Source organism: Podarcis tiliguerta (assembly GCF_965153285.1).
Source record: "Podarcis tiliguerta genome assembly, chromosome: 5".
NCBI lineage: Eukaryota > Metazoa > Chordata > Lepidosauria > Squamata > Lacertidae > Podarcis > Podarcis tiliguerta.
Window position 1 is genome coordinate 566,221 of NC_139538.1, and position 21,274 is coordinate 587,494.

Sequence of the window (21,274 nt, forward strand, 5' to 3'; positions counted from 1 at the left end):
CCTCATCCGCAGAAGGTTTTGGGGGCCAGAGATGGCCATGCCAGGGTCCCCAGGGGACGCAGAGGAAAATCCCAGGCCTCGCTGCTGCTCTGCAATGCCCAGTTGCTTTTCCTGGGCCATTGCCCTACATCCTGGACACGGCAGGCAAGAGAGGGGGCAGAGAGGGGGCCCCACTGTTTAGAGAAGAAGACATTGCCCTCTGCATTGCGGGATCCTTTCCCTCTGCAAATCCAAGAGCATCTGTGCCGGCAGGACCAATGACTCTGAGCACCGCCGGACAGGCTATGGGATTTTTCCAGGGGTCGCTCTGCTGTCTCAAGGAGGGACCTAGGTGCACAAGGCAAGCTTTGTGCAGCCATGGCTTGGCCAGCGTGACTAGCAGAGTCGAGTCCAGGTCGAGAGGACATTTTAAAGTATATTTTCTTATTTGTGAATTTAACAAGTGGGGAGGGGAGGAAAAAGCTGCAAAGAAAATGCAGTGGGACCTTGGTTGTTGAACACTTTGGTACTCATACGTTTTGGCTCCCAAACACAGCGGACCTGGAAGTAAGTGTGCCGGTTTGTGAACGTTTTTCGGTAGCCGAATGTCCAATGTGGCTTCCGATATGTGCAGGAGGCTCCCGCAGCCAATTGGAAGCCATGCCTTGGTTTTGGTTCTGGGAGTCAAATGGCCACCTGGAATGGATTAAATTTGACAACCAAGGTACCACTGGAATGGCGATGAATGAACTCCGATTCCTGCCTGGCAGGGGGCTGGACTAGAGGACCTTTTTGGATTCTGTCCTTATTGAAAGCCAAGCTGAGCTCCTGCTTCCTGGCCACCCTTAGATGCTCAGCTTGGTCTCTGGGAGCTCCTTCCTTGCGGGGGGAATTAAGAACAGCCAACTGAAGCAGAATTGCTCATGTCAGCAGTAGGTTCAGTTCAGGGGGGGGGGGGCTTGCCTATATGACCTCCTGGGTCTCTCTCCCCCCAGAGGATCTTTCTGACAAGGAGCAGGAATTCCTTGATATTGTAGGAAGTCGGAGGAAATGAAAACGGCACTGTTTCTTTTCACCCGCATGGCCCTTGTTTTCACTTCTCTGCCTCTCCCAATGCAGAGAGGGGTGGGGGGGGGGTGTGTGGAAATCAAATAATTTTTAAAACCCCGCAGATGTCCGGCCTGTTTGATCTCGGGCCCTGAATAGAAACAAAAGAGTTTGAAGTCCCTGATTATGGAAAGGCTGTTGCAGAAGCAAAAGAGAAAGGAAGAAAGGACGGGAGGCTGAGAATATTTGGGAAGGGAAGTCGGGAAGGCAGGCTTCCGCCTTTGATCTCCCCATTGAGAGCGCTGAGTGGGGGCTGCTGCCCCTTTATCCCTCCCCAACCCCTGCTCTCGCCGCCTGCGCAGGGTCTTGGGAGCAGCAGTCTACATTGTCCGCTCCAAAGGAAGTCACTTGAGATGAGAGCTCCGTCCTTTTGACGGAAGAAAATATGATCCCGGTCTGCCTTTGATGGAGGCCCTTGGCAAGTCAAGGAGCCCCCCCCCCACTGCAACCTGTTCCCCCTCTTCTGCCCCTTTGCACCCCTTCCAAATCCTCCTTTGCACACCTCTGGACCGGCCCAGACCAGCTGACAGGTGGCATTTGCCAGAGCAGCGAAGGGCCAGGCCACCCTGAAACCTCTCGTCTTCTCATCAGCCATGCCAGCCAAATTCTATCAAATGGTCAGAATGGCATTGCCAAGTCAGGCCAACTCTCCATCTGTACCAGTTTGCCATATTCCATTGGGGCACCAGCCAGCCTAATGCCCAGAAGTTCAGGGCAGCAGCAGCAGCAGCCTCAAAGATTACCTTTTCTGTGGCTGCAGTCGTCTCTGGCTGGTGGTCCTCCCTCTCCACCCAGTTGCATCTGGCACCTTAAGAACATACCAAGAGGCTGCTGAATGAGGCCAGTGGCCCATCTGGACCAGCATCCTGCGCTCACTGTGGCCAACCAGATGCCCCAATGGGAAACCGGCAAGCAGGATCCGAGCCCCAGAGCCCTCTCTCCCCCTGGGATTCAGAAGCATCGCTGCCTCTGACTGTGGAGGCAGAAGAGAGCCATCCTAGCCAGGTGCCACTGATATTCCTCTCCTCCTCTATGGATTTGTCCAATCCTCTTTCAAAGCTACCCAAGTTAGTGGTTCTCAATGGCTCCTGTGGAAGGGAGTTCCATAGTTCAGCTATATACTGCATGAAGGAGGACTTTGTTTGTTCACTATTCAGTGACCAGTGAATGCTAAAGATGCACCTCCTTGCCTGGGCCTTGGACACCCGAGAGGTATATTTGAGGACCATCCCATCCATTGTGACTGTAAAGGTAAAGGGACCCCTGACCATTAGGTCCAGTCATGGCTGACTCTGGGGTTGTGGCACTCATCTCGCTTTATTGGCCAAGGGAGCCGGCGTACAGCTTCCGGGTCATGTGGCCAGCATGACTAAGCCGCTTCTGGCGAACCAGAGCAGCACACGGAAACGCCGTTTACCTTCCCGCCAGAGCGGTACCTATTTATCTACTTGCACTTTGACGTGCTTTTGAACTGCTAGGTTGGCAGGAGCAGGGGCCGAGCAACAGGAGCTCACCCCGTTGTGGGGATTCAAACCGCCAACCTTCTGATCGGCAAGCCCTAGGCTCAGTGGTTTAATCCATAGCGCCACCCGCGTCCCGGCCGCCAACCTAGATGGCTTTAAAAGAGGATGGTGATGAGACAAATTGATGGCTCCTAGCCAGGCTGGTGCTGCAACTGTTGTATTTTAAGTTGTTGTGACCTGTCTTAGAACCTTCGGGTGGAGGGTGGGTAATACCGTATTTTTCCGCGTATAAGACGCCCCCTATTTTGGGGGACTAAATTTAAAGAAAATGAGGGGAGGTGGCCCAAAGTTGTTGAGCATTTTTTAGGGGGGATTGCATGTGTGCCATCACCCCAGCAGGGCTGTTGCTGGGGGTGGGAAAAGTGGGCAGCTGCTCCCCCCTTGCCACTGAGGGCAGGAAACGCTCCCTAGAGTCAGGGGCGGGGCATTGCCACATAGGGCACATGTGTGGCAACATTACATACGTTGCATGCGCTGTATGTAGCAATGCTGCACGTGCGCTGTACATAGCAGTTTGCTCCAGCACCGTGCGGATGGTGCCAGGATCCTCCGTTTGTGGCTGTAGCGGCGACGGAGGGATCCCACCGCTGTCCGTATGGCGCTTAAGCGGTGCTAGCAGCAAACCGCTATTTACAGCGCATGTGCGGTGGCGTTATGTACAGCGCATGCATGCGACGCTGCATATGTGCTGCACATAGTGGTTTGCCACCAGTGCCGGGATCCTCTGGGCTGCAGTCGTGAACAGAGGATCCACCACATGTGGCTGCGGCGGTGCGATGGCTGCTTGCGCTGACGCAGCTGGCCAGGGCAGCAGGGCAAGCACCCTGTGGGGGGGGCGCCTTGTCACCCTCCCAGATGTGGAACCTGAGGCGCTCTGCCCCCCATTGCGACGCCTCTGCCTAGAGTGCGGGCCACTAACCAGGTGACTGGCAGTGTGCAGCTCCCCCACCACCACTATCCGTGTATTGGACGACCCCAGTTTCTTGACATGATTTTCGAGTCAAGAAACCTCGTCTAATACATGGGAAAACACGGTATGTCAAAATTAACATGATATCAGAATCCTCATATACCAAATACAGAGTGGCAGACGGGCAACAGAGAAGTAGGAAGCCACAAAGGTCTACACTTCTTGCGAAAAGGAGTTCTTCTTCTTATCTCCTAACACTGGAACTCATGGGCATCCAATGGAGTTGAAAGATGGCAGAGTCAGGGCGGACAAAGGAAAGTAAAACGATGTTAAACTTTGGAACTCCCTCCCACAGGAGGCAGGGAGGCCACCAGCCTAGATGCCTTGAAAAGAGGATTTGATAGCTTCATGGAGGAGGAGAGGCTGTCTGTGGCTCCACAGCTGGAGGCAGAAGTGCTTCTGAAATTCAGTTGCTGGAGACCACAGGAGGGGAGAGATGCTCCTGGGCTCAGGTCCCGTTTGCAGGATTCCCATTGGGGCATCTGGTTGGCACAGTGAGAACAGGAGGCTGGACCAGAGGGGACACTGGGCTCCCCCAGCAGATGCTCTTCTGCTCTTCTTGGTGGAAGGATGTGCAGGCGGCTCTTCCAGTTGTGTTTCAACAAATCCAGCCAGCATTTGGGCTCCTGGGCCCTGGGGCCTGTCAATGACTCTCCCAAGACTCCTTACAGATTGTTCTTTGCTGAAAGAAAATTACAGTGGTACCTCGGGTTACATACACTTCAGGTTACAGACGCTTCAGGTTACAGACTCCACTAACCCAGAAATAGTACCTCGGGTTAAGAACTTTGTTTCAGGATGAAAACAGAAATCGTGCTCTGGCGGCGCGGCAGCAGCAGGAGGCCCCATGAGCTAAAGTGGTACCTCAGGTTAAGAACAGTTTCAGGTTAAGAACGGACCTCTGGAATGAATTAAGTACTTAACCCGAGGTTCCACTGTACATGAAAATGATGTAAAGATGGTATATAACACCAGTGCAGATAGGAAGAATGTATAAAACTGCTTCAAATATATGCTGGAAATGTAAGGAAAAAGAAGGGACTTTTTATCATATGTGGTGGGATTGTAGTAAAATTTTAAAAAATCCCATGACTGCAATCACGGAGCAGGAATTCTAACACTCTGGTGGACCCTTCAGGGGGGTGGGGATTCTCCCACTGGGCTCCCCTCTCACCCCTTCCTCCTCCTGCCATCCCCTCCTACGTTACTGCCATGGCGATGCGGGCAGCCTGCTCTGCCCTCCATGTTGACACCCCGCTGCCCAAAGCGCCCTGAATAGGCTCCCAGGGAGGTAAATGTAGGCAGTAATGTAAACAAAATCTGCTCCTTTTCCCTTATGGGGTACCCAAGAGTCCATATAGAGTCAGTAATAATGATGATAATAATTTATTTATTCCCCCCCCCCCAATCTGGCTGGGTTTCCCCAGCCACTCTGCGCAGCTTCCAACAAAGTATTAAAATACAGTGGTCTGTTAAACATTAAAAGCTTCCCTAAACAGGGCTGCCTTCAGATGTCTTCTAAAAGTCTGGTAGTTGTTCTTCTCTTTGACATCTGGTGGGAGGGCGTTCCACAGGGTGGGCGCCACCACCAAGAAGGCCTTTAAGTGGCTTCCCTATTGGTAGGAGAAAATAACAGAGGCCAAGCAGAGAATATTGAGAAGCAAAGCAGCTAGTAAGCCTGATCTTCATTGAACTGTTGCAACAGGGTTCCCACTCACGACACACAGGAGGGAGGAGGAACCCAGAACAACTGTGCGCAAGCCCTTATATAGACTTTTGAAACTGCCCACCCTGTAGCCCAAAATCACCCCCCAAAACATCATTCATACATCACAAAAGGTCTACAGCAGAAATCCTGTTTGCCAGGATATCTGTTAATGGTCACTGATTGCTTTACCTGGGCAGCTTGCCCATTCTTTTGTGATGGCTAATACTTGAGTTCCTGAATCCAGGTCACAGGCTCACCCTGTTCATACATAAATATGCCCTTAAGACAGGTAAGCGGGAGAGACTTTCCCATTTCCTTCCTCCTTGCAGAGAAACATTTGAGGTCCATTTGGGAGAGTCAAAATGGTTTCAGGATTGTTCTCCTGTACAATTTCAGACATGTGGTTTACATATTTATGTGTTTTCCTTGTATATTTATGAACATTTCATTTATATATTTGAGACCTTAAATTCTGTGGTGGGATTGCAGGGAAATAAAAAATTTTAGGGAAATGATATACAATGAGTTGAAGAAAATGTTCCAATTAACATTTGTAAGAAAGCCTGAAGCATTCTTGTTAGGGATTGTAGGAAAAGACCTGCCAAGGAAAGTAAAAAACATATTCATGTACGCGACAATGGCGGCAAAAGTCTTAATAGCACAAGGATGGAAGAACGAGGAAATCCCGACCAAAGAACTGTGGCAAGAGAAACGGATGAACTATGTGGAATTGGCGAAACTGACACAGAAACTACATGATAAGGACAACTGTGATTTTAAAGAAGAATGGGAACCTTTTACAAATTACTTAAACAACAAAATGAACTGGACTCATTGGCAGGTTTTGAATAAACGTACACAAACTTTTTATTGGTAATATATAGATAGATAAATTAAGGATCTTTACAATTTTATAATATGCAGAGAATAACAAGTGCTGAAAAACCAGAGAGAGGAGATGAGGGAAGTCAGGAGGGGGGTGGGAAAAATGGGGGGGATGAGGATGATGTATCTTTGATAAATTGTTATGTGGAAATCGCTAATATTTTTTAAAAAAACAGACTCCTGCAACCCCCTCCATACCCAAACCAGCGCAAACACACATGGACATTATTCCGGGGGGGGGGGGGGGTTCCCTCAAGAAATGGGTGGCTAAAGCAAGGCTGGCAGCCAGGAAAGGGTGTTGCCTGGTAAACACTGCCCCCCCCCCCTTAAAGAGAGAGAGAGAGAAAAGAGCCTGTGATTAATGGATCTCATTATCTCCCTCCCTCCGCAGACTCCATTCCGGCTGGATATTTAATGGCTTCAAAGGGTCCTTGTGCCAACAGACCAACCCAAACTAGGATACAAGATAATCCCCTCCCCTCCCCTGCAAAATCTCCTCAGTGGGGCCTTGCGGAGAGTCAATATTGACAAGACCTCCCCCCCCCACGCCCAAATCCAGGGGGCTGCGCTGGGCCTCTCCAGTGAATGGGGAAGAGATTCTCCAGGAACTGCTCCAGGTGGGTGGGGGGCAGAGAGCAAACAGGAGGGCTCTCCAGGCACGTTACACTTCAACTAGCAACCCACAAAACACCCCCTCCTTGTCCCCCCCCTTGATGCTTCTCAAAAACTAAGCCAGGTTTCCTCTCAAGAGACGGTGGCTTCAGGACAGCCAAAGGGAGCTGAGAGATGGTAGGAAAATAAGAGTATTGGGAGAAGTGGCAGGATCAGGCCAGTGCCCCCCCCCCCCGCTGAACAGAGAGAAACCTGCAAGCAGGATGCAACCACGAGAGCAACTCTCCCCTCCTGTGGTTTGCAGTGAGTCAGAGCAGGGACATCCTGGCTAGTGGCTGTTCATGGGCTTTTCTTCCTCCATGAATTTGTCCTCTTTTAAAGCCACCCAGGTTGGCAATTGGACAATTGCAAGAAATGCCGACAATAGAAGAATGGCAGGTGAAGATGATGGACTTTTCGGAGCTGGCTGACCTGACTGGAAGAATCCGTGACCAGAAAGAGAAGGAAACACAAGAAGACTGGAAGAAAGTTAAAGAATGTTTAGTGAGATACTGTAATACAAGATAATTAGGAAATCCCTAGAAGTAACAGATTAGGCGAAGGGATAGAAAAAGATTAAAGATTATCATGGATGACAATTAGAAGTAAGGTTAAGAAGTTTGTAATGAAAGAAGATACTGAAGTTATAAATATGACATTGGGAACTGCTAAATATGTAATATGATGAAATCCAGATTGGAGGGTGTCGAGGAAGTCTTTTAGCAATGTAAATACACCAGGGAATAAGAAGAAGAAAAATTATTTTGTGTATTTTTATTGTTAAGTTTTCATGTTGTGTCAAATGTAATGTTTTTCTTTTGTGTTTTTGTCTATGTGTTATAAGAGAAAACTAATAATTTTTTTGGAAAATAATAACAATAAAGCCATCCAGGTTGATGGCTCTTGCTGCCTCCTGGGTTTCGTAGTTTAACTGTGCGTTGCATAACTTCGGTGTTTGGGCACATTTAATTTTGAGAGAGTAAAAGCGCAGCATGCAGAAAGTGGATAGAGAAAAGCTCCTCTCCAAACACAAGAATTTGTAGGCATCCGAGGAAGCTGAAAGTTGGAAATTCAGCACCGACGAAAGAAGAATGGCAGACAAAATCGATGGACTGAGCAGAATTGGATAAAATGACAGGAAGGTTTCAAAACCTGCAGGACCAGAGATTTACAAAAGATCAGAAGAAGTATATGAATTATTTGAAGAGCAACTGTAATCAACAAATTACGCTAGTAGGACTACAAGAAGTTTTGTAAGGGGAAATATATGAAATATTGCAAAGAAGAGAAAGAAGAGAGATATTAGTTAGAAATTTAAAGAGTGAGTCTGAGGTACCGGCTGCGGCAGCTGTCCTGCTTCTCCCCGCCCCTCCCCGCCGTTGTCAGTGTTTAAATGCAGTGGTGCTTCGCAAGACGAAGAAACTCGTACAACGAAGAGAGATATAAGTTAGAGATTAGATTAGAGATTTAAATGTAATAGTGAAAATAAGACATGTATATCAAGAGAAAAGATTGGAAAATTTTCAGATGTAGAATCATAGAATCATAGAATCATAGAGTTGGAAGAGACCACAAGGGCCATCGAGTCCAACCCCCTGCCAAGCAGGAAACACCATCAGAGCACTCCTGACATATGGTTGTCAAGCCTCTGCTTAAAGACCTCCAAAGAAGGAGACTCCACCACACTCCTTGGCAGCAAATTCCACTGTCAAACAGCTCTTACTGTCAGGAAGTTCTTCCTAATGTTTAGGTGGAATCTTCTTTCTTGTAGTTTGGATCCATTGCTCCGTGTCTGCTTCTCTGGAGCAGCAGAAAACAACCTTTCTCCCTCCTCTATGTGACATCCTTTTATATATTTGAACATGGCTATCATATCCCCCCTTAACCTCCTCTTCTCCAGGCTAAACATGCCCAGCTCCCTTAGCCGTTCCTCATAAGGCATCGTTTCCAGGCCTTTGACCATTTTGGTTGCCCTCCTCTGGACACGTTCCAGTTTGTCAGTGTCCTTCTTGAACTGTGGTGCCCAGAACTGGACACAGTACTCCAGGTGAGGTCTGACCAGAGCAGAATACAGTGGCACTATAACTTCCCTTGATCTAGATGCTATACTCCTATTGATGCAGCCCAGAATTGCATTGGCTTTTTTAGCTGCCGCGTCACACTGTTGGCTCATGTCAAGTTTGTGGTCAACCAAGACTCCTAGATCCTTTTCACATGTACTGCTCTCAAGCCAGGTGTCACCCATCTTGCATTTGTGCCTCTCATTTTTTTTGCCCACGTGCAATACTTTACATTTCTCCCTGTTAAAATTCATCTTGTTTGTTTTGGCCCAGTTCTCTAATCTGTCAAGGTCGTTTTGAAGTGTGATCCTGTCCTCTGGGGTGTTAGCCACCCCTCCCAGTTTGGTGTCATCTGCAAATTTGATCAGGATGCCCTTGAGTCCATCCTCCAAGTCGTTGATAAAGATGTTGAATAAGACCGGGCCCAAGACAGAACCCTGTGGCACCCCACTAGTCACTCTTCTCCAGGATGAAGAGGAACCATTGATGAGCACCCTTTGGGTCCGGTCAGTCAGCCAGTTACAAATCCACTGAGTGGTAGCAGAGTCAAGACCACATTTTACCAGCTTCTTTACAAGAATATCATGGGGCACCTTGTCAAATGCCTTGCTGAAATCAAGGTAGACTACATCCACTGCGTTCCCTTCATCTACCAGGCTTGTAATTCTGTCAAAAAACGAGATCAGGTTTTTGATGGAAGTCAAAAAAATTGCATAAGATATAAAAGTCTGTTTAATAATTGTTGAAAATGATATGTTAAAAAACTAATTAAAAATATTTTAAAATAAAGAAAATTGGAAATTCGGCAGGATAGATAAAAGAAAGGGCTCCCTGGGGGGGGGGGGACTCTGACATTCGGAAAAACCTTCTGACAGAAAGAGCCATTCGGCAGTGGAACAGTCTCCCATGAGAGCTTGCGGACTCTCCTTCCTTGGAAGTTTCCAAGCAGAGGTTGGATGGCCTGAGCTGCGATTCCTGCATTGCGCGGGGTCAGATTGGATGACCCTTGGGAGCCCCTTCCAACTCCACAATTCTATGGTGCTAGGCAGCATGTAGTTCAGCTATGGATCTCCCTCCTGCAGGAGGCAGAGATGGACCCTCAGCTGGAGCTCTGCTTTGCTTCCGCAGTTGGAGACGGCAACACGGACATAAACTGGCCCCATCAGCATGAGCAAGAGTGCAGGAGCCATTTTTCCAGGAAAAGACCTGCCGAGGAAATTGAAGAATATATTCACGTATGCGACAATGGCGGCAAGAGTCTTAATAGCGCAAGGATGGAAGAATGAAGAAACCCCAACTAAAGAACTATGGCAAGAGAAACTGATGGACTATGCGGAATTGGCGAAACTGACATACAAATTACGTGATAAGGACAACTGTGGCTTTAAAGAAGAATGGGAACCTTTCATAAAGTACTTAAAGAAACAACAAAACGAACTGGACTCCTTGGCAGGTTTTGAATACACAAACTTTTTATTGGTAACACACACACACACACACACACACACATATATATATGAATTAAGGATCTTGACAATTTTATAACATGCAGAGAATAACAAGTGCTGAAAAACCAGAGAGAGGAGCTGAGGGAATTCTGGGGGGGGGGGGGACTTTGGGGGGGGAATGGGGGGGTTGAGGATGATGCATTTTTGATAAATTGTTATTTTGAAATTCCTAATAAAAATAATAATTAAAAACAATTTTAAAAAGAGTGCAGGAGTCAGTGTTGAGCTCTGGAAAAAGGGAGGCTGGAGAGCCATTTTTGTTTTACCTGTGCACCAGAAAAGCGGGGGGGGGGGGGTGTTGCTGCTTCCAGGCCTGGCTTTGAACTGCTGGAGCCTCTGGAGCAGAGAAGCCGGCGCATTAACACCCCGCATGAAAGGCAGAGCCCTCTTCCATGGCTCTGCTGGGCGAGCTCAGCACCAGCCAAATATTATTTTTGGATCCTGGCGGCTCCTGCTCCTTCCGCTCCCAGAGCAAGGACACGGACAGACTCCAGAGGCTCCGCTCTCTCTGCCTTAAGAAGTGAAGAGCAGCCTGGCTGCAGGATCAGGCCCAAGGGGGCCCATCTAGTCCAGCCTCCTGTTCCCACAGGGGCATATTCTGATTTTCCAGCAAGAGTCCCGGAATTACGAAAGCCACCCTGGCTTCCAATTTGAACCCAGAATGCCCGTATTTTCCTCACCAGAGCTGCCTGCTAACTCTAAAGTCCTGTGATTCTAGGACAGGCGTAGGCAAACTCGGCCCTCCAGCTGCTCACAGCACCCCAAAGCCCTGGGCTGGAGCCACGTCCGTTTCCAGATCTGTCACGACCAGATTTGTCTCCTCCTCTCGGTCATGTCGAAAAGAAATGTGTGACTTTGGGCTTCCTTCAAGTCTCCTCCCATTTCATGTCATGTATTTAGGGCTTTAGCTGCGATTCCTGCGCTGCACGGAGCCACGTGGATCTAGTCCAGCCTCCTCTTCTCACGGTGGCCAAACAAGTGCCCCCAAGGGAAACCCACAAGCAGGATTCAAACACAGGACCGACTCTCTCCTTCTGTGGCTCCCAGCTGGGATTCAGAGCATTGCTGCCTCTGGCTGTGGAGGCAGAAGAGAGCCGTCCTCGCTGGGAGCCACTGATATTCCTCTCTTTCAAAGCCATCCAGGTTGGTGGCCATCACCGCCTCCTGTGGGAGAGAGTTCCACAGATTAACAATCTGTCCTGATAGTCTAACATTCTAGCGTCATGAGAAATGGAGGCATTTGGGGAGTTGAATTGTCCTCCTTCTCCACCCCATTGATGCTTCTGGAGGCCATACAGGGAGGGACTGAATGGGCAGATTTCATTCTTGACTGCCTGGTTAATATATATATATATATATATATATATAAAGTCTTGAAATCTCACAGTATCCCTAGATGGGGCTGGGGGTGGTGACAGTTGAGGGAAGGAATGCGAAGCGCAGCAGTCCAATTTATGGGAGGAGAATTCCTTCCCCCAACCCCTCTCCCCCCCATCCCATAATTCCAGCAGAGGGAGGGGAGGGAGGGATGGCAGACCCCCTTCCACTGGACTGGAAGAGCACTAACCATATTGCAGCCCCCCTCCTCCCCCCTCCTGCTCCTCCTCAGGTGAATGGCCATCTGCCCAGTGTGGGAATGTTCAGGGTGGCAGGAGAGGAGATATTGTTTATTAATATCCTTCCTAACTTGCGCTAGCAAGATCCTTTACTTAGCAGAGTTTACATTCCCCTTCTTACACGCACAGCAGATAGCTGGTTGCAGGCTTGTGTGAGCCTCTCACTATTACACAATTCAGTCTGTCTCAGATTGAATTGTACGTTCCTGGTAACTTCCCTTGAATCCCTCTTAAAAGAACAAAGAGGCCACAACCTTATTCAAAGTCAATAAAAGAAGTTTACTCACATCAGTTCACAGTTGGATTCCTGAAGGCAGACTTAGTTACAAATATGTACATGTGGATCTACCCCATTTGGGGGAATAATCCCAGTGCTTCTGCTATCTGAAAGCATAGCAGTCCCTAGCTAAAAAGCTGGTCCTACAAAGAAGGAAGTCAAAAAGAGAGAGAGTGCTGCGTGACTCGTTCTTTTGTTACCTGGACAGGTGAGGTCACGCCCACCTTTAGTCACATGCAAAGCAAGGATGCTCCAGCCGGGAGGAACAGGAAGTTTCAACTAGCTGGACCAAACATTTCCCCACATGTCTTCTCTATCTGCCTCTTCTGCCTCTCGTGGATCACATCTCGCACCAGGGACGTTTTAGGAGCAATTCCTGCCTGCCAGGGGGTTGGGCTAGATGTCCTTCAGGGTCCCTTCCACCTCTACAATTCTGGTTCCTCCTCTCCCTGCTCCTCCTGGGTGGCTGCATTTCCCCTCCCTTCCCCACCAACCCCCACCCCGGATGGATCCAGTGACAGCCTACAAGCTGCTGCAAAGCCAGCGGTAATGGAGACACGAGCTGAGAGGGAGCGAAGAAACCAGAAGCCTCTCCTGGCACCCGGGAAAATAATCCTCTCTTCTCCCCCCTCCCCCCGCCTCCTCCAGCACCCGACAGGCCAGCAGGTGCAGAGGACATTTGTGCCACTTCATGGACATCTTCGGGGGGGGGGGGTGTTGAAAAGGGAGAGGCTTTTGCGTCTTGCCTCCTTTGCCAGGATATTCCTTGCTGAATATTAGAGATTCAGGACAGTTAGAAGAAAGGACTTTCTTCACGGAGCACAGAGTTAAACTGTGGAACTCCTTGCTGCAGGATAGTCACCAACTCATAGACAGGAAAAATTCATAGAGGAGGAGCGGGCTGTCGATGGCCGTGTTCTGCCTCCACAGTTGAAGGCAGCCATGCTTCTGAATCCCAGTCGCTCCATAGGAGGCAAGAGCGGCTCTCGCACTCAGGTCCTGCTTGTGGGCTTCTTCCCATGGGGCATCTGGTCGGTCCTTTTGAGAACAGGATGCTGGACTAGATGGACCACGGACCTGATCCTGCCAGCACTTCTGGTGCTCTTCACAGGGCAATGACAAGGCCAAGAACCTGTCCTCTGGGATTATTCCTCTTGGCTTCATTTCGACGGCACTTTAAATTTTGAAGAAAACAGGGACCAGAGATTTACAGAAGATTGGAAGAAGTATTTGAATTACTTGAAGAGCAACTGTAATCAACAAGTTACACCAGTAGGACTACAAGAAGTTTTGTAAGGAGAAATATACGGAATGTTACAAAGTAGAAAAAGATAGAGATATTGGTTTTGAGTTTAAAATGTAATAGGGAAAATAAGAAATGCATACTAAGAGATTAGACTGGAAAATTTTCAGATTGATGGAAGTCAAAAAAATCGAATAAGATGTAAATGTATGTTTAATTACTGTTGAAAATGATATGTTAAAAAACTAATAAAAAATTATATATATATATAATTATATATATTTTTTGAAGAAAACAACAAGCCTCAAAGTGGTTTATAATGAAACATTCCGAAATAACACTTAGTGGAAGAAGATCAAATACAAAACATACGTTCAAAGCAACATAGCCAACAGGAAACTGAAATATTGTCTTAGAGGATTTCAGGAGGAGACCTGGAAGGATCCACAGCACAGCAGGAGGAGCTGCAAAAACTCTCCCTCCCTCCCTAGTTTGATTTGTGTGTCAGGGACCTGCTACTCCCAGGATCCTGGCCTACCCAAGTGCGTGTCTTCTGTGCCCTTTGGCTCCTCAGCAGCTGCGAGGGCATCTCTGCTGCCCCCCGGAAAGCCCCTTCTTGGCCAGTCCAGGCGGCTGATGGCAGGAGTCAATGGCCAGTCCGTGGCCAGGTGGCCAGAGGATGGTGAGGGGTCAGAGCAGATGGGCAGCCCCATGTTGAGGAGTGGGCAGAGGGGGTGGCACACAAGACCATCTTACGTTTGAGAAGGACTGATCGCCAAATGACCAGCGGGTCCAAAGGGGTGGGGGGTGGGTTTCCTTTTATGGTGCAAATAAGGAGAGGGGGCAGCCTCCCCCCCTCTGCCCCTGCTCTGATGGCTGCCACTCATCTTCCGCTGGTCCAGAAGGAACAACAATGGAGATGTTTCTTATTTTGAAAGCACCTCCGTTGCCTGCAGCAAAAACCTCCTATTGCCTCATTGTCTCATGTTGCCAGAACTGTACGTTTAGTTACTGCTCTGAATCGCTTTGCTGGTTGACGCTGTTGCAGCTTTGCTCAACCTGAGCTGCTGGGTCACTGGCTTCCCAGGTCTGTGGGGAAAACCCTTTGACCGGGCAAAGCCCTTGCCAGCTCTGTGGTCTTGCCAGGTGCTTGGACCCGTGCAAGAGCACTCCACAAGACGTTTTAAAAACACAACTAACTTTTAAAAATAGGATGCTTTGTGAACAAATAGTCTACCGCTCCCCCCCCAAAAAAAACCCCCAGACCAGTTGGCTCTGGTCTTCTTCCACAGTCCGAGGCAGCGATGCTTCTGAATCCCAGTGGCTGGGAGGGGGGAGGAATCTTGCGGTCGCATCCTGCTTGAGGTTTTCCTACTGTGAGAACAGGATGCAGGACCAGACGGGCCCCTTTGGCCTCATCCAGCAGGCCCTTCTTATGTCCTCCAGCTAAGCACACCCCCTGTGAAGAACATGGTGCTGTGTGCTGCCCCCTCCTGCCTCCTATGGAATTTGCACAGAACCCTTTCACCATTAAAAAAAAGAGAGAGAAATGTTCCAATAGACAGGGAGAAATGAGGAATTTGGAGACTTGGATGGGGGGCGGAGTTTCCCCCCTTTCCAAAGTAAGTACATAAAGGGAAGAGAAAACAGAGTGAACAGGGTCACGTCTAAGCGAGGGCTTGACAGGATCCCTCATCCCTTCAGAGATCCAGAGAAGGAGAGGAAAACTCCGGGCATCATCCACTTCACCCTGGCAGCTCAGCTCAGCAGAGGAGATTCAGGTGTCTCTTCGGTTGCCCTCGATAAAAGCAAGTCCTCTGCCAGAGGAGGAGGCTGCAGAAGCCCAGGGGCTCTGGGCAGGTGGGAGGCTGAGCGTCCACTTTCGGGAAGCGACTCGGCCCATGAGCTTTGGTGGGCTCCGCTGCCCTCTAGTGGGTCTCTCTGCTGCTGCCTGCCTGGGAAGGGTTGCAGAGAGAGGCAGGCTGACCTTCCTGGAGAGCAGGGTGGAAGGAAGCAGCAACAGCACACAGGGGGGCAAAGGAGAGCTCCTCAGGGCCCCCCTCCTGCGGCCCATCTGGGAACTGGGGGACCAGACAGGAGCAGCTGAGTCAGAGGCAGGGGGCTGCCATCCCGCCTGCTCTGGGGACAGAAATGCTCTAAGAGTCATAGAACTGTAGGGTTGAAATGCTTGTTTACAAAGCTATTGTACTGCCAACCTTACTGTCTGCTTGTGAAGCATGGACTACTTCTAAAGGCCACCTCTAACTCCTCGAAAGATTCCATCAACGGTGTCTCCAAAAATTTTACACACCACTTGGGAAGACAGGCGAACTAATATCAGTGTAGTGGAAGAAGCAAAGATCACCAGTGTTGAAGCAATGATTCTTCAACATCAACTTCGTTGGACTGGTTGTGTTGTGTGGATGCCTGATGATCTATTCCAAAGCAACTACTCTGTTCTGAACTTAAAAATGGAAAGCATAATGTTGGTGGTCAACAAGAGATTTAAAGACTCTCTCAAGGCAAATCTTTAAAAATGAAGTACAAACACCAACAATTGGGAATCACTGGCCTGCGAGTGCTCCAGTTGGAGAACAGCCTTGACCAAAGGTGTCATGTACTTTGAAGAGACTCAAACTCAGGATGCATGGGAGAAACATGCTAAGAGGAAGGCACGCTTGGCAAACCCTCACCGGGATCAGCTCCCGCCAGGAAACCAATGTCCCCACTGTGGAAGGACGTGTGGATCCAGAAGTGGCCTCCACAGTCATTTATGGACTCACTGTTAAAACCGTGTTCATGGAAGACAATCTGACTCGACTATGAGGAATCGCCGAAGAAGAAGAAGAAGGGTTGGAAGGAACACTGTGGGTCATCTAGTCCAACCCCCTGCAATGCAGGAAGAAGAAGAAGAAGAAGAAGAAGAAGAAGAAGAAGAAGAAGAAGAAGAAGAAGAAGAAGAAGAAGAAGAAGAAGAAGAAGAAGAAGAAGAAGGGTTGGAAGGAACACTGAGGGTCATCTAGTCCAACCCCCTGCAATGCAGGAAGAAGGAGGAGGAGGAGGAGGAGGAGGAGGGGGAGAAAGCCACCATCATCCACCACCCCCACCCTATGGGAGACTTCCACGGGCGCCCTGGGAAAGCCCCCTTTGTGGTGGTGCACCTCCTCCACGGCAGGAGCAGCAACCTCCACCTTTCCAGCCCCCAAGCTTCTGCCTCTGGTGTCTCCCCCCCCCCCCCGCAGCCAGCTGGGCTCAACCCTGCCTCAGCCACAGAATCCCCCCAGTCTGCATCCCATGGTTCAAGAGCGCCCTCTGTAGGCTACAAGGAAAACTGCATGCACAAGGGCCTGCCAAGAGGCGGCTGGATCAGGACGGTGGCAGATCTAGTCTCATCCTGCAGGGAACCTGCAAGCAGGAGTCCAACACGAGATGAAATCTCCCCTCCTGGGGTCTCCAGCTTCTGGGATTCAGAAGCACCACTGCTTCTGGAAGCAGAGCAGAGCCATCCTGGCTAGTTGGACCAGTCTGAAGACTGCAATCATAGAATCGTAGAGTTGGAAGGGACCCCCAAGGATCATCCAGTCCAACCCCCAGCAATGCAGGAATCACAGCTCAAGCATCCAGGACAGATGGCCCCCCAACCTCTGCTTAGAAGCCTCCAAGGAAGGAGAAGCCACCGCCTCTCGTGGGAGACTCTTCCAGTGCTGAATGGCTCTTACTGCCAGAAGGTTTTTCTGAATGTCTAGCTGGAACCTTTCTTGTAACTTCAAGTCCTGCACTCCAGAGCGGGAGAAAACAAGCATGTTCCCTCCTCCATGGGGCAGCCCTTGAGATAGTTGAAGATGGCTCTCCTATCTCCGCTCAGTCTCCTCTTTTCCAGGCTTTACATACCCAGCTCCTTCAACCGCTCCTCATCAGGCTTAGTTTCCAGACCCTGGATCATCCTGGTCAGCCTCCTCTGCACACCTTCCAGCTTGTCAACATCCTTTCTAAATTGTTTTGCCCAGAATTGGACACAGTATTCCAGGTCTTTGCCTGACCGAGGCAGAATAGAGTAGCACTGTGACTTCCCTTGAGCTGGACACTTCTGTGGATGCAGCCTGGAATAGCATCACTTTTTTTTGCTGCTGCATCAAACTGTTAACTCATGTTAAGCTTAGGGTCCCCCAAGACCCCTAGATCCTTTTCAAGCCAGGTGTCCCCCATCCTATATTTGCGCATCTGGTTCTTTCTGCCTAAGTGCAGAACTGTATATTTGTCCCTTTTGAAATTCATTTATCAATCCTACAATTCTATTATCTTTTCATTGCATGTGAATGCTCAAGGAGTCTAACATCACGTGTAATTTATTGATTTTGTAAATCAAACCATGAAGCAAATATTAAACACAAACAGAAAGTGAGGAAACAGCAAGAAAGTAGATCAGGGAGAATTTGCTGGTGGTAAAAGTTGTTTGACCGGGGGGGGGGGGGTTCTCCTTTGGGAGGTGGTGGACCACAAAAATGCAGTTTCTTTCCCAAAGCGGATTTGTTCCCCTTTCATCGGCTTTAATTGCGCAAACCAAAATTTCCAGGATGTGCCTGAATTCCTCCCACAAAACGATGTCAGTCTCTTTCCCCCCCATTTCCTCTCCACCGCAACCTTGCCAGGTAGGTCAGGCTGAGACGCCTGGCCCCAAGGCCACACCTAGTGCGCTTCATATCTGAGCTGGATCAGGCCAGTGGCCCATCCACTCCAGGATCGTGTCCTCGCAGGATCCGTGCGCGAGAGCAGCGCTCTCCCCTCCTGTGATTTCCAGCAACCCAAATTCAGAAGCAGTGCTGCCCCTCATAGTGGAAACACGGTCTAGCCATCCTGGCTAGGAGCCCTCAAAAGCCCTCACTGCCTCCTGTGGCAGGGAGTTCCACAGTTTAAACGTGCCCTGCATGAAGAAGGCCTTCCTTTTCTCTGTCCTGAATCTCCCAACATCTGGTTGGAATAGGATGCTGGGCTGTGAGAACTGTGAGAACAGGATGCTGCTCTTATGTTCTTTGTGCCCTCAGGAGGTTTCTGAATTAGTTTGGGACTATTTTAAAAGAAACCTTTGGGAATTGTCTTCTCCAGCCCGTCTTGTGGGGCTTCCTTGTGGAAGCTGAGCAGGGTTTTCTCTTCCCTCCCTCTCACAAGTCCCAACTCGGTGTAGCTTTAATTTTGTTAAAAGGAATCATGCCATTCAGAAATACAGTAAAGTGAACTGCTTTGGGGCTGGAGGGGCGTCTGCATTTTAATTCCCCTCATTAAGATCAATGGGTGTTTTTATGCATTTCCACCCAGAGCGAGGGGGGGGGCAAATATCCTGCCTATCGATTCCCAGCACTGGAGAGATGAATAACGGGGGAATGTGCTGGGCGAGTTCTTTGTGGGTCTTGTGAGAGCCGCCACCAAGGAAATGTAGATGCATACAGAGGTTGTGATTATGCTAACGAGGCACTAAATTAGTGCATTACACGCCCCATTAAGTCCGACTGTGCCAAACCAGAAAGTACTAATAAATTTTGTTTCTAGGGTCGGGAATAATTAAATGATGGATTCTCTGCCATTACTTAGCCTGGAAATTAAAGTTTGACAGCTGCTTGTCTGTTCCAATTTGCTTAAATGGCAGACTTCTATCGGGAGGGCCGGGTCGGGGCTGGGAGCTGGAGATGTTTCTCAAGGGGGGCATTTTCTCCAGAAGAGATGCCCCCCCCCCCAAGACGCAAGGCTCACCCACACTGCCTTTTGTGTATCAGGTCCGGCCTTCAAAGCGCAGGTCCCAGCAAGTTCCTTTCTTGTCCCGGTTATTCTGCAGATTGACTTTTCCTCCACCAGTGCTAAGGACCAGGTTTCCTGGGGAAAGTGACAGGAGAAAAAAACCCAGGCTGCTGGGACCGGGACCTGGGAAGACCAGACCTGTGCCTAGAAAGTGCAGCTGAGCCCTTCCGTGCTGAGATCTGGTGGGTCCATTCGAGGGGCCTCCAGTGTTGTTGCCTCCTAACATTGACCGGCTGCTGGTCCAGCTGCACCCGCATCTGGCTCTGGTAAGCTCTAGTCTGGGTTACTGCAACACGTTAGACGCAGGGCTGCCTCTGAAGACAGTTTGGAAACTTCAGCTGGTGCAGAATCCAGTGGCCAGGCTGCTCACAACTGCACTGGCTCCCCATCAGTTTCTGGGCCCAATTCAAAGTGCGATACTGCAACACCCCAAGGACCTATGACTTCCCTTCTTCTTTTTCTGTGGTTCATTTTACATAACATAAATCCCCACCTATTTTACAAAAACTATACCGTTCAGTATTCCACTGTTGCATCCATCAAAACTTATTTACACTCTTGAATTTATCTTAATGCTGCCGGTGTTTTCAGCTGTAGACAGTTATTTCCCATATTCGGCTACGAGTGATCGAAGAAGAAGAAGAAGAAGATAATACATTTTCCAATTTTCTTTAAACATGTGTTCTTCTTGTTCTCCGATTCTATAGCTGCGCATATTCTGTCAACTGAAGTTGCCATTCGTCTTTAGTTGGGACCTTGCTCATTTTCCATTTTTAGGCTAACAAAACACAGGCCACAGTAGTAGCATACATAAATAACTTTTTTTGACAGCTGGGAATGTCAATCTGAATGATCACCAACCGAAAGGACGCTGGGTTTTGGGGGGAAAGTACTTTTAAACTTTTTTTTCCAGTTACCATCATGGATCATTTCTAAATGCTCCTTTACCCTTTTACAAGTCCACCACTTATGAAAGAACGTTCCCTCAACCTGTTTGCATCTCCAGCACTTATGTGATTCGGTCTTAGCAAGCCTACTCAGAGTTGAATCCCACCTGTGAATCATTTTCAAGGACCGCTTTCCTATACCTTCTGGATAGCCCAGCTGGTGCTGATAAAGCCAAGGTTGCAAGAGTTGGGTCCCTGTAGGGGACAGCTGCATATTCCTGCATTGCAGCCGGTTGGACCCGATGATCCCAAGGTCCCTGATTCTAAAGCTTCTATGTGAACTGCCCCAGATCCTGAGACCATCCTCTGAGACCCTTCTTGGTGTGCTTCCTCCGTGAGAGGTCCGAGGGTGGCATCCCAAGAAGGGGCCTTTTTTGCAGGGGACCCCCCATGTGTGGAAGTCTCTCCCCAGGGAGGGTCACCTGGTGCCTTCACTCTGGGCCAGCCAAAGATAGATGAGCACCCAATAGATGTGCATCGCCGCTAGGGAAGAGCAAGGAAGTTTGTGGGAAGGTTCAGGGAGGCAGGAGAGGATATATCCCTCCTAACTTGCCCTAGCAAGTTCCTTTACTTAGCAGAGTTTTACATTCCCCTTTTAAATGCACAGAGGGTAGCTGGTTGCAGGCTTGTGTAAGCCTGTTACTATTGTGTTCCTGGTAAAGGTAAAGGGACCCCTGACCATTAGGTCCATCGTGGCCAACTCTGGGGTTGCAGTGCTCATCTCGCTTTGTTGGCCAAGGGAGCCGGCGTACAGCTTCCGGGTCATGTGGCGAACCAGAGCAGCGCACGGAAACACCGTTTACCTTCCCGCCAGAGCAGTACCTGTTTATTTACTTGCACTTTGACGTGCTTTCGAACTGCTAGGTTGGCAGGAGCAGGGACTGAGCAACAGGAGCTCACCCCGTCGTGGGGATTCGAACCGCTGACATTCTGATCGGCAAGTCCTAGGCTCTGTGGTTTAACCCACAGCACCACCCGCATCCCGGCATGTTCCTGGTAAGTTCCCTTTT